General features: G+C 34.6%; 1 long non-coding RNA gene across 2 annotated transcripts; it reads left to right on the forward strand.

The window, feature by feature from the left end:
* Positions 1-8832: 8832 nt before the first annotated feature.
* Positions 8833-10917, forward strand: LOC117903997. Of its 2 annotated transcripts, none has more exons than XR_004649557.1 (2): positions 8833-9184; positions 9758-10917. It is a non-coding gene; the product is annotated as an uncharacterized LOC117903997 (long non-coding RNA). The 2 variants fall into 2 exon arrangements; XR_004649558.1 differs by having other exon boundaries at positions 8833-9139.
* The last annotated feature ends 1896 nt before the right edge of the window (positions 10918-12813 follow it).

The raw sequence follows: 12813 nt of genomic DNA on the forward strand, positions 1-12813 counted from the left end.
CAACCCGCACATACACTACTCCATACCAAGTACAGGTACATTACCCAATCACACATAGTTCCACAGAAAAATTATTTTTTTTAGCATTTTTTTTCTTTCTTTAGAATCTTCGGGACCAAACATAACCTTATTGTAAAAATAAAAATGAAGGAAAATAAATGTTTTCCCATTCAATGGAGATATGCGAGCAATGTGGAAATGAAGGTACAAGTAGAGGAATGTGGCTATGGCATAGAAGATTTGGACACTTCAACTAGCTACTACGTACCAATTAAAGCTTCTTAACCAAAAGAGCATTATGAGAGACTTGTTCATGATTAAAGAGATTGATGACATTTGTAAGGATGTCTTCTTGGCAAACGACATGAATAACCTTTTTCATTTAGAAAATCATGGAGAGCCAAGGAGCCACTAGAGGTGGTCAATGAAGATGTCTGAGCCATCATTTGAACAAAACAGGTACTTCATTCTCTTTATCGATGACTATGCTAGAAAAACATGGCTTTATTTTCGTTGAATGATCACAAGTCTTTGAAATTAATTTTCAAGAAATTCGAAACCTACATTGAGAAACAAAGTGGTAGCTACATATATAAATGAAAAGGATATTGAGTCTATAGCTTAAGAATCAAAATGCTAAAAATCAGCTGGATGTAAAGTTAGATGAAGCTGTTGCATACAGCTGGGAGATAGAATAAGTTGAAAGAAAAATGTCAAGATGCCATTATTACTTTAACGACAAACAGAAGAAGACAATGATCAACCCGAGATCACTAGTTTGAGCAACAACGCAAGTGCTACTACAATTTGTAGACTTCTCTCTAGAATCAACACCAGGGAGGATTAGGCCCTTGTTAGAGATATACAAGACATGCAACTTGAGAATCCTAGAGCCAAAAAGCTTTGAAAAAGCTTCAAAACAAGAAGTATGGGCAATGAAAGAAGAGTGATCAAGAAGAATGAGCCGTGGGAGGTAATAGACTGTCTTCATCAAGACAAAAAAATCATAGGATCAGTTAGATGCGTCTATAAGATAATAGCATAACCTTATGTCTCAATCTAAAATTATAAGCAAGGCTAGTAGAAAGGATACTCACGAAATTTAGAGTCAGACTATAGTAAAACATCAGCTTCTATTTCATGTCTAGACATAATAAGGGTGCTAATACTACTTGCTGCTTAGACAAAATGGAAGATCTATCTGGTAGATGTGACATAAAATTCCTCAACCACTACCTTGAAGAAGAAATCTACATGGAGCAACGGGTGCTTAAAGGTTCATGGTGCAAGGACTAGAAAACAAGGTTTTGAAGCTAAAAAGGGCCTTGTATGGCTAAACCAAGCTTCATGAACTTGGTACAACAGAATTGGTAATGCGTACTTATATCGAGAAAGGCTTAAGGAGGAGCAAAAGCGAGTTAACATAATCACTCATAGTTCCAAATGAAACCATGAGCCCAATTATTTACTATTAAGCATACTTTCTGATTTCTTCTCTCTTTTTATTTTTCTCTATTAATGTCATTGTTGATGACTATATTCAATAGATTTAAACAGATCATACTACCTACCATTACATCCGTGAAGTACTGGTTGTCATCCATCTTTTCTGGTTACTTCAGTTCAATTCTCTCTTTCATTTTTGGAATAGTAACTTTTATTCTGTTTTCCATCCACTTCCTCAGATGACATGATCACTTAAACGATCTTCCTTTACCTTTTTGCCCAACAATGACTGAAATGGTTCATGTTAGCTTAGAAAAGCTTGACAAAGCTGGTGGCTAGTTAGATGTCCCATTGTCTGTGGCTGTTATAATGGAATCTAATGGATCATCCTCATGGAGGAAGTGCATGAAAGGAGGTAGGATTTCAGTGTCACCTTGGGGGATGCCTAACAAAGTTGGGTTTTGGACAGGGGTAGGAAAGCACATAAATGTGTTCTTACCACAACAGGTAGTAGAAGCTGATCCTATCAGTGGTACAACTGACAGGATACAACCTGATTGTGTAGGTGTTAAAGATGAGAAGTTGCAACTTGAATTAAATGGGTGCTATAATGAAAAAATGCAACCCTAGTTGAACAGGTGTAATGATAAGAACCTATTATATCAGGCATATATAACCCGAATTGAATAGATGCTATGACCAGATGATACACTCAAAAGTAAATATTGGGAAGACTTTTTGGAGATATGCATATGCAACAAAACTTAAGGGGTTACAAAAGTCTATAAATTGGTTCTCACACACTAAGGAATATTATTGACAAGTCTCCTACGATCTAATTGTATTAAGCATCGATCTCCTACTTGTGCATTAAAATCTTTCAGTATCTGTTTACCGCAGAAATGAGATAAGATTCTAGGCAGATTTGTTTTAACCAAAGATATGCAAGCTTGTTTTCATTGATTCTCTACACGGACAAATAATATTTCATTCAAAACAGCTTTAATATTGTGTCATTAATATATATTTGGTTTAGTCAAGTGCATTTAAGAAAGCTTTATATGGTATCCTTGAAGCATATTTACTTTAGTCAATTGCATCATAATAGTTATGATTGGTGAGGCCAAATGATATTTTAAGAAAAGCTGACTTAGTAATGCACCATGAAGCAATTTAGGATTAGGTCTCTTCATTTTCAGCAATTCTACCTATGATTATGCATCTCAACTTCCTAATCTTCTACAATCTACATACAAGTTTTGTATCTCAGATCCCTCAATCATTAGCAATTCTATGTAAAAAGATTCCTTGTCTTCAGATCTCAGAGAGTAAGGCAATGTATTCACATTCCTCATTTACAAAAATTATTCTCTCTAGAGGTTGGGATGAGCCTTTGTTACTGTAAGGTTGGTTGGTTGTTAGTTTGTTGCCTAACAGTTCCTCATCTTATTCTTGATGTTTTTTTTAGTTCACCCAGCAATTATCTTGTTATTTATCTAGGACAACCTCAAAAAATTAGGAAAAGAAGAGCAAAAGGTTAGTAGGATAGGAATGTTATTGGTCTATTATTTTCTTTCATTTTCTATTGATTTTTGTTGACTAGCTGAATCTCTCAAACAAAGCGCCCCCCGCGCCCCCCCCCCCCCCCCCCCCCCCCCCCTCTCAAAATCAATGAGGGTTTCATTGGTCTATTATTTTCTTTCATTTTCTGTTGATTTTTGTTGACTAGCTGAATCCCCCACCCTCTCTTTCAAAATCAATGAGTGTGTATCCTAGGGCTCTGTTTATTTTTTGTTTTAAATCATTACCCCATATTAATCACTCTCTCTTTCCCTCTGAAAAGAAAAGTCCCACTCCTGCATGCCCTGCCTCCTGGGTTTTAAAGTTGTACCACTTTGAGGTACATGTCTAGGAAAAGTCTTTTCTTTATATCTGGTGAAGAGAGAAAATGCAAAGAGAAGACCAGAAAGGTGGCTCAGGTGCAATGCACGCAAAAAGATATGGACTGTTTAGAGGACTTCAAAATGGACTTGAGCTAACCCTCTCTTTTTTCTCTCCATCTCAATGAGTATCAATTTTAGATCTTATCATCTACATTCGACTCAATATGGATCCCTCCAATTTCTCATCCAAGTTGTACCTACTTTTCAGTCTATATCACAAAAGTATGACATATATGTGGACAAAGTTCATTGTTTTCCCTTAATTTTCTCTCTGATTAAGCTAGCTAGAAACTACTTTCCCTATGAATTATAATAGTCTGAGTGCCTCGATTACTTTCGCAAATGCTAAGCAACATCAAAAAGATCAAACCATACATGCATCTAGTGGTCACAGTAATTACTAAGTAAGCTTTTCCCTGCTGAATACATGTATTAAAGAACCAGGTTTAACAATTGTTTCATTTATTTCTTCCCTGTCTGGACGAAGGGCATACACACATTCCTTCAAATTAATCACATGTTGCTCAGTGTGTTCTCATACTCTTCTGTAAGATATGTTCCTCGTACAGACCCATTCTTATAATCAGTGTAGTTAAATTGGTCTTTCTCTGAAAGAATTTATGGGCTCTTCATAGGGTAGTATCTGTGAGAATCATCTAATGTGTTTCTCATCTCCACTAGTATCCGTCTTTCATCTTGGCTACATTTTTCCCTTTGCCTAAAGCCCTTCAACCGGACCATTTCAATTAAGAAAATGCCACTGGTACTATTGTATTCCCTCTTGATCCTCTAGGCTACTTTCTTCCACCATGCTTCTACTCGATCTTTGTGTATGTAGATAGATAACCACAATACAAACTATTTCTTATCCATTGTATCTAAAGGTCACAACAGATTGGAATCTCTTTTAATGGTTAATGAGCAATTGGGCTTCGTTTATTAAATTTGATTCTTCAATCCACTCATGTTATGAGTATACATCTACCAATATTTTTTACTTATGTGATTCATTCAATCTGGTAATTATTTTTCTAAGAGATCCAACTACCATTCAAATATGTTTAACCTTCTTTGCCAATCATTTTAGGATTTTTATATATAAAATATACTAGGGCTGGGAATAAATACTTTCTCAGCTTCATAGCTGACTACTCTAAGCATTGTTATATGTTTGCCTCAAAACTAAGGATGAAGTATTTGAAAAGTTTAAGTTATATAAGAGTGAGGTTGAAAATCAACCGGAAAAAAGGAAGATTAAAATACTTGGATCCAATAGAGGAGGAGAATATATTGGAACCAACTTAACAGCATTTTGTGAGGAATGTGGAATAATACATGGAGTCACACTGCCTTACTCACCTCAATCAAATGGCGTGGTTGAAAGAAAGAACTGCACCTTAATGGATATGGTAAATGTTATGCTTTTGAGCTCAGGTGCCCTGAAAACTTATGGAGAGAAATAATATCATCAACATGTTACATATTGAATAGAGTTGCTGTGAAAGATAATGAAAAGACTTCTTTTGAACTGTGGAAAAAATAAAATGCCTAGAATAGATAGACTAAAAATGTGGGGGTGTTTAGCAAAAGTAGTTATACTTGAACCTAAAGATAGGACATAAAACTATAGATGCTATCTTCATAAGATATGCTCATTACAGTAATGCAAATAGGTTTCTAGTTATAAATTCTGAAGTTAATGAAATTTCCAATAAGATAATAATTGAAGGTAAAGATGCAACATAGTTTGAAGATATATTTCATTTTAGAATTATAAGGTTTCTAATCAAGTCAATGATAGACCATAAGTTTGAGGTATTCTTTTAGCGAAATGACTTCCTTAAACTTGGAAGTGGAATCTCATGTTAAACCTAGAAGAACTAAAAGAGGAGAATAGAAAAGAACTTTGGAGATGACTTTTATTCTTTCTTAGTGGAAGGAGATCCAGTAACTTATTAAGAGGCTATGACTTCTATAGTTGCACCTTTTTGGGAAGAGGCTAGGAACCACTTGGGTATTATCTTATTTACCTCATGAGATTAGGTGCAAGTGGATATTTAAAAAGAAACTAAAATTTAATGGAAGAATGGATAAAATATAAAGCTAGGCTAGTAACTAAGAGTTTTACTCAAAAGAAAGGAATTGACCACTTTGATAAATATTCCTTGGCTCTAGGAGTACAACTATGAATTTCGATAGCGTTAACATTGATTAAGAATTTAGTAATACATCAAATGGATGTTAAAACCTCATTTTTTGGAACGGTGACTTAGTGGAAGAAATATACATGGAACAATTTGAAGGTTTTAAGATAAAAGAACAAGAGCATAATGTCACAAATTGTTTGTTTGGTGCCCGTGATCGTAGCGAAGGTGCTGATCAAGACTAGTATATTGACTGGTTTGAGCTGAATGTAATGAGAATTGCTCCAGGGAAAGGGCATGTATGTGATGTTGGAATGATTCTTCAGAGTTTAGGCAGACCGACTCAGTTAAGTTTGAGAAGTTTGTCGCTAGTCAAGGACTTGACAATGAAGAGGAGTTTGACCATCTCCTACACAAACTGGTTAGGAGCTGGAGTCGTTCCCCTGATGACGAAACCAATCAACATAGTGGCATTGAAATGCATGGTGTGTAGGCTAAGCCTCTTTGATTCTTGCCCATGGGGTCGCCGCACAGGCCGTACCGCCGTGTTGGAACTCTAGGCCTGTGACAATAAGGTATGTAAACTAGTGAAGTCATTATATGGTCTTGAGCAAGCTCCTAAACAATGACATGAAAAGTTTGAAAAAATCATCTTAGGTTATGTGTTTAAGATCAATGATCATGATAAATGTGTGTATTATAAAATGGACCTAAAAGAACACATCATGCTTTGTCTTTATGTGGATCATATTCTAATATTTGGAAGTAATATGGAAATAGTGAATGACATGAGAGATTATTTGTCTACAAAATTTGAAATCAAGGATTTAGGAGAGACACATAAATATTACAAATGAGATTTTCAAAAGCATTTGAGGGTATAATTTTGGATCAACCAAGTGCCATTAAAAATATGTTAAGAAAGTTGTACTATTTCAATAGTAAACTAATATCCATACCCTATGATTCCAATACGCATTGGAATAATAGGATCTCTATCATATATTACACAAAAAATTGGACCTAACATAGCATATGCAGTTAGGAGACTAAATAGGTATATTCATAATCCTAGTAAAGAATACTAGATTACTTTAGAAAGAGTTTTTAAGTATCTTAGAGGAACTTTATATTATTTTTTTTTGTTACAAAGGATTCCCTAATGTAATAGAAGGATATAGTGACGTAAATCGGATAATTGACAATCTAGATGTCAAAATCACTACAAAATATGTTTTCCTTCTAAGAGATACTAGTATTTCTTAGGGATCTAAGAAACAAACTATCATGTGAAGAAGCACAGTGGAATCTAAGTTCATTCTACTAGATACAACGTGCATTAAGGTTGAATGAATTAAAAACTTGTTATTAGATATTCTTTTAATAAGTAAGTCCATACCTAGAATATTTGTGCACTATGATAGTAAAGTTGTGATAGATTCAGTGATTCAATCACATACAAAAAAGAAGATGAATGGATACATACAAGTGAAATATAAGAAACCTTTTGGATAAAATGTGATATCCTTGGATTTTGTAAGATTTGAAAAGAATGTTATTGATTAGTTGACCAATAGTCTTTCTAGGAATGTTGTCCTAGAATTATCTGGGGGGATGGGGCTTAAGCCTTTAAAGGAGTCACCTCCAAGGGTTACCTAACCTTTGCAATTGGAGATTTCATTAAGAAGGTTTAATGGGTAGAAACAGTTTACACCATGACATAATAGCATTACTTTTCAAGAGAGTCTCATTCTCATTGCTATGGTGATAGTGTTTTTGATATGATGTTAGGAAGGATATTTCCTTGAATGAGTTTGAGGTAGGAAATTCTATGAGGTATAGTCACTTGTACTTTTGGAGGACTCACCTAAATGAGAGTTGTTGTAAGGTCATGATTATGAAAATAAGGTTGTTTCCTAGTAACTCTCATGAGAATCAAGAAACTAGTGCATGACCATTAATAACATTAACCCGCTTAGAACCCAGTCCTATATTACTATGTGTATGACATGTTAAAATTTGAGTCAAATACCTAGTTCACTATGAATCATTAAATGAAAACGATTAACACTAAATATAGGTTCGAGTTTAGAAGACATATACCTATTGCATAGTATAAAGTTGTCAACTAATTTTATATTTATTTATTTACTTATTTTGTTATTATTTTGAAGTTTTAAATCTTGTGGGGAATGTAGGATTTTTTATACATAAACTATAAAGTTTTAAAACCTCCTCCTTTTACAAAAAAAGAAAAGAAAAAAAAAGCACATTTTGGTGTTGTACTTTTTATTACTGTAAATGCCAAATGCATTAATTATTGATTTTTACTTCTCAATTGTTGGGTTGGATTTCATGAGATATTATTGGTGTTTATGTGATTTTATGGAATTGGTCGTTCGGAGATAACTGAGATTCACACAATGTTCATCTATTTATTCTTTAAAATATCTTTCCTTTATTTGGAAAAAAATATAACAAAATATTACAAAGATCGATCATCTTCTTCTTCGCTTGAGTCTTCATATTTTTTGAATAACTATATTATGGATAGGTTCTTCATAGTCTTCTTGTAAGCATCCCAATACAGGAGACACTATTGTGAGCCAATAATTGAGGTTGTATCTTGAAGTGATTATTGTTCATTAACACTGCACATAGGAAGGTGATAGTAGTTTTAAGATAACATGTGACCATGTGCCTCAACAAACTAGGTTAGCTTCTCTTAACTTTGTTTCAATTATTATCTTACATTTTTATATTTTCAAGTTTTAATGAGAACCTCAAAGAAAATGATAGAAAGCACGGTGGAAAATCATATTTAGTTTCCATAACAGTCATCACTTACAACTGCAGTGTTCATATGATCTACACGAGGAAAACATAAGGTTTATTTGGGAAGTGTTTTTTAAAGTAGTTCTAAAAAATATTTTTTGAGAATATTTTTTAAGAACAATTTTTTATGTTTTGAGAACAAAATTACATTTGAGAACTGAATTCCTAAAAAACAACTTTTTGTTCTTAAAAACAAAAAAAACATATTTGATTGAATGAATGAAAACCAATTTTATAAAACATTTTTTGCATTTTCTTTGATCAACTTATTATTGTAAATATAAATAATATTTAATTAAAAATTTTATATCAATTTTTAAAATAATTTTCATAATTTAAAATCTTAAAAAAAACTATCCAATTTTAATTATAAATTTTTTTTTTTTAACTTTTTTTACTACCCACCACTTAACCCCCAATTTTTTTTTTCTTCTGAGCATTTTCTTTTTCCCTATCAGATCTCTATCATGATATCTCTCTCCGTTACTCTTTTCATTACCTCTGTCTCCCCCACTGCTTCTCCTCTCTCCCTTTAGCTTCACACGATCTCCATTTCCCCAGTCCTCTCTCCCTCCCTTTCCCTCAAATTTTCATATCTAAAAATCATCCACAATCATACCCTCCTCCATACCCACCTTCATTGCCTAAAGTCTACATTGCAACGCCACCATCATGCTCCACAACCACCAGTGCTGTTGATTTATTCTCTCATTAGAGAAGGAAAAGGGCATCTCTTGAGGGCTTGAGGGCTTGAGGTTAAATGGATTTGAGGTTTGGTTGGATTTGTTGTGTGATGCATCTATTGAGGGTTTGAGGGTTTGTTATCTCTGTGTATTTATTTATTTGTGTTCTCCATTTTTTTTTTAATTTAGTTAACTGTATAAAGAAATAAGGAAAACAACTTCAGATTATTTTCCAAAAACACCAATTTGAGAACATGGAGAGCAATAACAAAACAATTCACAAGGGCCTGTCCACATGAATAGCGGCTATTTTATAGGATGAGGTGCTTCAGGAAGGAGTTCTTCCCTTCCTAAATGTGCACAATGGGAAATCAATATCTACAAGTATATTACTACTTATTTCCAAACAGAAATGGAAGAGGCAAAGCATGTTTCTACTACTTGACTCATAAAAGAAGTGCCTAAGAGATAATCCATGTTAGCATACTTTGATCTGGTGGCTGTAAGCTCCTCTTGGTTTCCATAGAGTTGAAAACCTGCAAATTGAGGTTGGCAAGGTCAGAAATTTGGGTGTCATCCATATCACATCTTTGGAGAGTGCCTGCTTATAATTGTTGCCTATTGTTTCCACGGGCTACAGCACATTAAATAAATTAGGAAACTTGCTGCGGGAACTTACCTCTTGTGAAATTCTGATGTTGTGCAGATAATTGGCAATGGAGGATGGGCCCCAATATCCCACAGTCATGGAAGAATCATCAACCTTGGCTTCTTGAATTCCTGAATAATTTTGCTCTTTGGAGCTCAGTTCCTTGAACTCAAGACAGGTCGACCTCCAAGGATGGAGCCAAATTGTGGCTTCCAGGACCGGTTTCTTCCCCAGTTTCAAAGGAACTTCTAGAACCTAAATGGTTCAGGTTATGATTAATTGCTTCAGCATCTTCTACTCCACATCTTTTCTCTTGTCCTCTCCCTTGCTCATGGTCTTGCCTTTTCCCTCGACTCCCTGCTTGCAAGAGGTTGAAGTGCAGTTAGGCAACTTTCTAATCTTTCTCTTTTTGATAACACATGTTTTAGCTTTTGCCCTTTGAGACGTTTCTTTGTTGCTTTCCATTAATCCCACTGATTTGGGATAATGCTTCACAATTACATGTAGAAGATACACTCTTCGCACTAATGCTGCGGTAGTACTTTTATTTCTTCTGGGGGAGGTCTCCATCAAGTTCTTCGATTGCAGCTTTTGCCTCTATTAGTAACCACTCAACAGTTTTATTAGCTTTATCAAAGCCTACCGTGTCTGGCAGCAGATTAAAAATCTTATCGCCAATTTCAAGTGGCAATCTCAGTGTCCTGTCTCTCATACCTCGAGCTGTATTGATCTTTCTTTGACATTTCTTCTTGGAAGATTTCATTCTAGGGATCTGCTTGGTTGCCCTATGAATTTTCTTACTGGTATCTCCTATAAACTCAATGTTTTTGTTTGAATTGACCATGTTAACTGCAGTTTCAGCTTACTTTGTTACAAGGTATGAAGGGTTGTTGTTGCAGTAATAGGCTTTTGTGTTGAAGGAAAATCTCTTCATCTTTATAGCCGATGAAGAGAGATGGAAAGCTTGTTGAGAATTCGATCTGATGTAAGTGTACTTGAAGGGCCCTGGGGTATTTGCTTAGTCAGAATAAGAAATGGAATTGTTGCTATTGCCGCTAGAGAGGAACATTATTGCCTTGTAATTGCACTGATCACATAATATGCACGCTAACGATGTTGCCTGACAATTACATTAAGTTCACCACCAAAGGACAGAACATAATGAATTCATTAATATGGAGCTGCAATAGGCAAAAGCCCCTTTCTTTGTCTCCGAACTCTTTCTATGAATCCTCATATGATGCATAAGCAATGAAAGTGGTATACCACATTAAGTAGCCAAATATTATATATAAGGAGGGTGTGGAACCCATATGATGAATTACAATGATAGTCAAGGATAGTAATATCTTTTGGAGTGATCAGCAGATAGTTTATCAGTAGTTGAGCATGTTGTAACCCTCTAGAAGATCTTTCAGAAGTCCACCTCCAAGCAAGGCTCAGTTCTTGATAGGAGTACTCCATATCATCTGGAAACTTCTGCCAGCCCTCCAAGACTTAAAAAAAATTAGAACTTCCGCAAAATCCACAGCCTCCCAACAGTTTTCAAATAAAGCTGTGGAATCTCACTGCATTCCTTCGTCTCATGCTATGTTCTGCATAAGAAATTGCAGATTTTAGGGAAGTTGCTTGTATCCATTTTAACTTCATGATTTTTTTCATGTATCTTTGTAGGCTAGAGCCCATCTCAAATATATGGCATCCGGTCAAGAATTTAAGCTTAGGTTTCAGTTTGGAGCACAGTCGATGAAATTGCAGCCATTTCCCTATTATTATGCTCTTTTGTCTAGGCTTGGATTTACCCAGGAAGTTCCATTTATGCTCTCTCTCTCTCTCTCTCTCTCTCTGCCTGCTTACTTAACTATGCCAACGTTGGTATCCATACACAAGGTTATTCTTTCCGCTACTGCTGTTGCAAATAATGGAATTAGGGACACGGTGAGTTCATGCTTTCTTAAGAGTTTGCATGGAATTAGATTCAACGTAAAAAACTAGGGTTTCATATAAATATTTTTAATTATTCTTTATACGAGAGTCTGATAACGAATATATTGTCGTTAATTACTCTGTCCTAAGATCTTAAACTCTCCAAAATTTTCATGATTGAACTTTAAAAGACGTCTTAGGTGAAAGACAAGGTGGTATGTAAATCCCTTAGTCTCGGCATAGTAGGTTAATGACAATTGGTAGCTTCTTCATGCTGTGATGAGGACATGAAAAAGAAGTTAAGTACCGATTGTTGTAAGTCCTTTTGGAGAAAATAGCCTCTTGATCAAGTAAATCAGTGTACTCTCTCTCTTCAAAATTGGTAGATTTGTTTTATGATCGAATGGATCTATGATTTTATAAGCTGGTAGTTTCTACATATATCCAGTGTACCACTAAATTGAATTAATCAGCTGAATAATTAAGGTTTAATAAAAATTATATTAAAACCAAACTATCTATTCAAACCCTCATTGTTCTATGAAGCAACATGTTTTCAATGATAATAATCAAATTCTTTCTAAACTAACTAATTTTCATCCCCGCTTAAGCTTAAAAACAGTATTTTATCATAAAATCGGATAAATGTTTGTTTTAATTCAAAACCTTGAGTCAAATTCTTTTTAAACTAACCTAAAAAAGTTTTAAGAATGCTTATATTAAAAGTTTTAAACCTCAAATGAAGTCTTTTTTTAGGCACTTTTAAGTGCACCCAATTGAGAGAGACTGAAGCCAACTAAACCATTTAAAGAATCGGCTTGACCGGTAGGGCTTGATAGTCAAGGGCTAATTAAGAGTGCCAAGGTTTTTCTCTCTCTTCCAAAAGATGAGATGTAATCGGTTGAGAATTTGCCTCAACCAATCAAGGGTCGGTTGAGAGGTCAAACCTTTAGCTAAGCTTAGGAAGCCCAATAGTAGTCACTTAGAGGGCATTTAATATTCAATGGCTAGTCAACCAATCAAATAAAAGCTCGGAAGTGTTTTTGTGGCTTTTTGATTCTTGAGTTGAAAATCTATGAATTAAAGAATTTCATTGCATTTATGAACAAGAAAAAGCAATAACATTTAATTGAAAAATCTCTCTTTTCTCACCTTTAAAGCTTTTCTTATGAGTATATTGATTTTTA

Source organism: Vitis riparia, chromosome 17 (assembly GCF_004353265.1).
Source record: "Vitis riparia cultivar Riparia Gloire de Montpellier isolate 1030 chromosome 17, EGFV_Vit.rip_1.0, whole genome shotgun sequence".
NCBI lineage: Eukaryota > Viridiplantae > Streptophyta > Magnoliopsida > Vitales > Vitaceae > Vitis > Vitis riparia.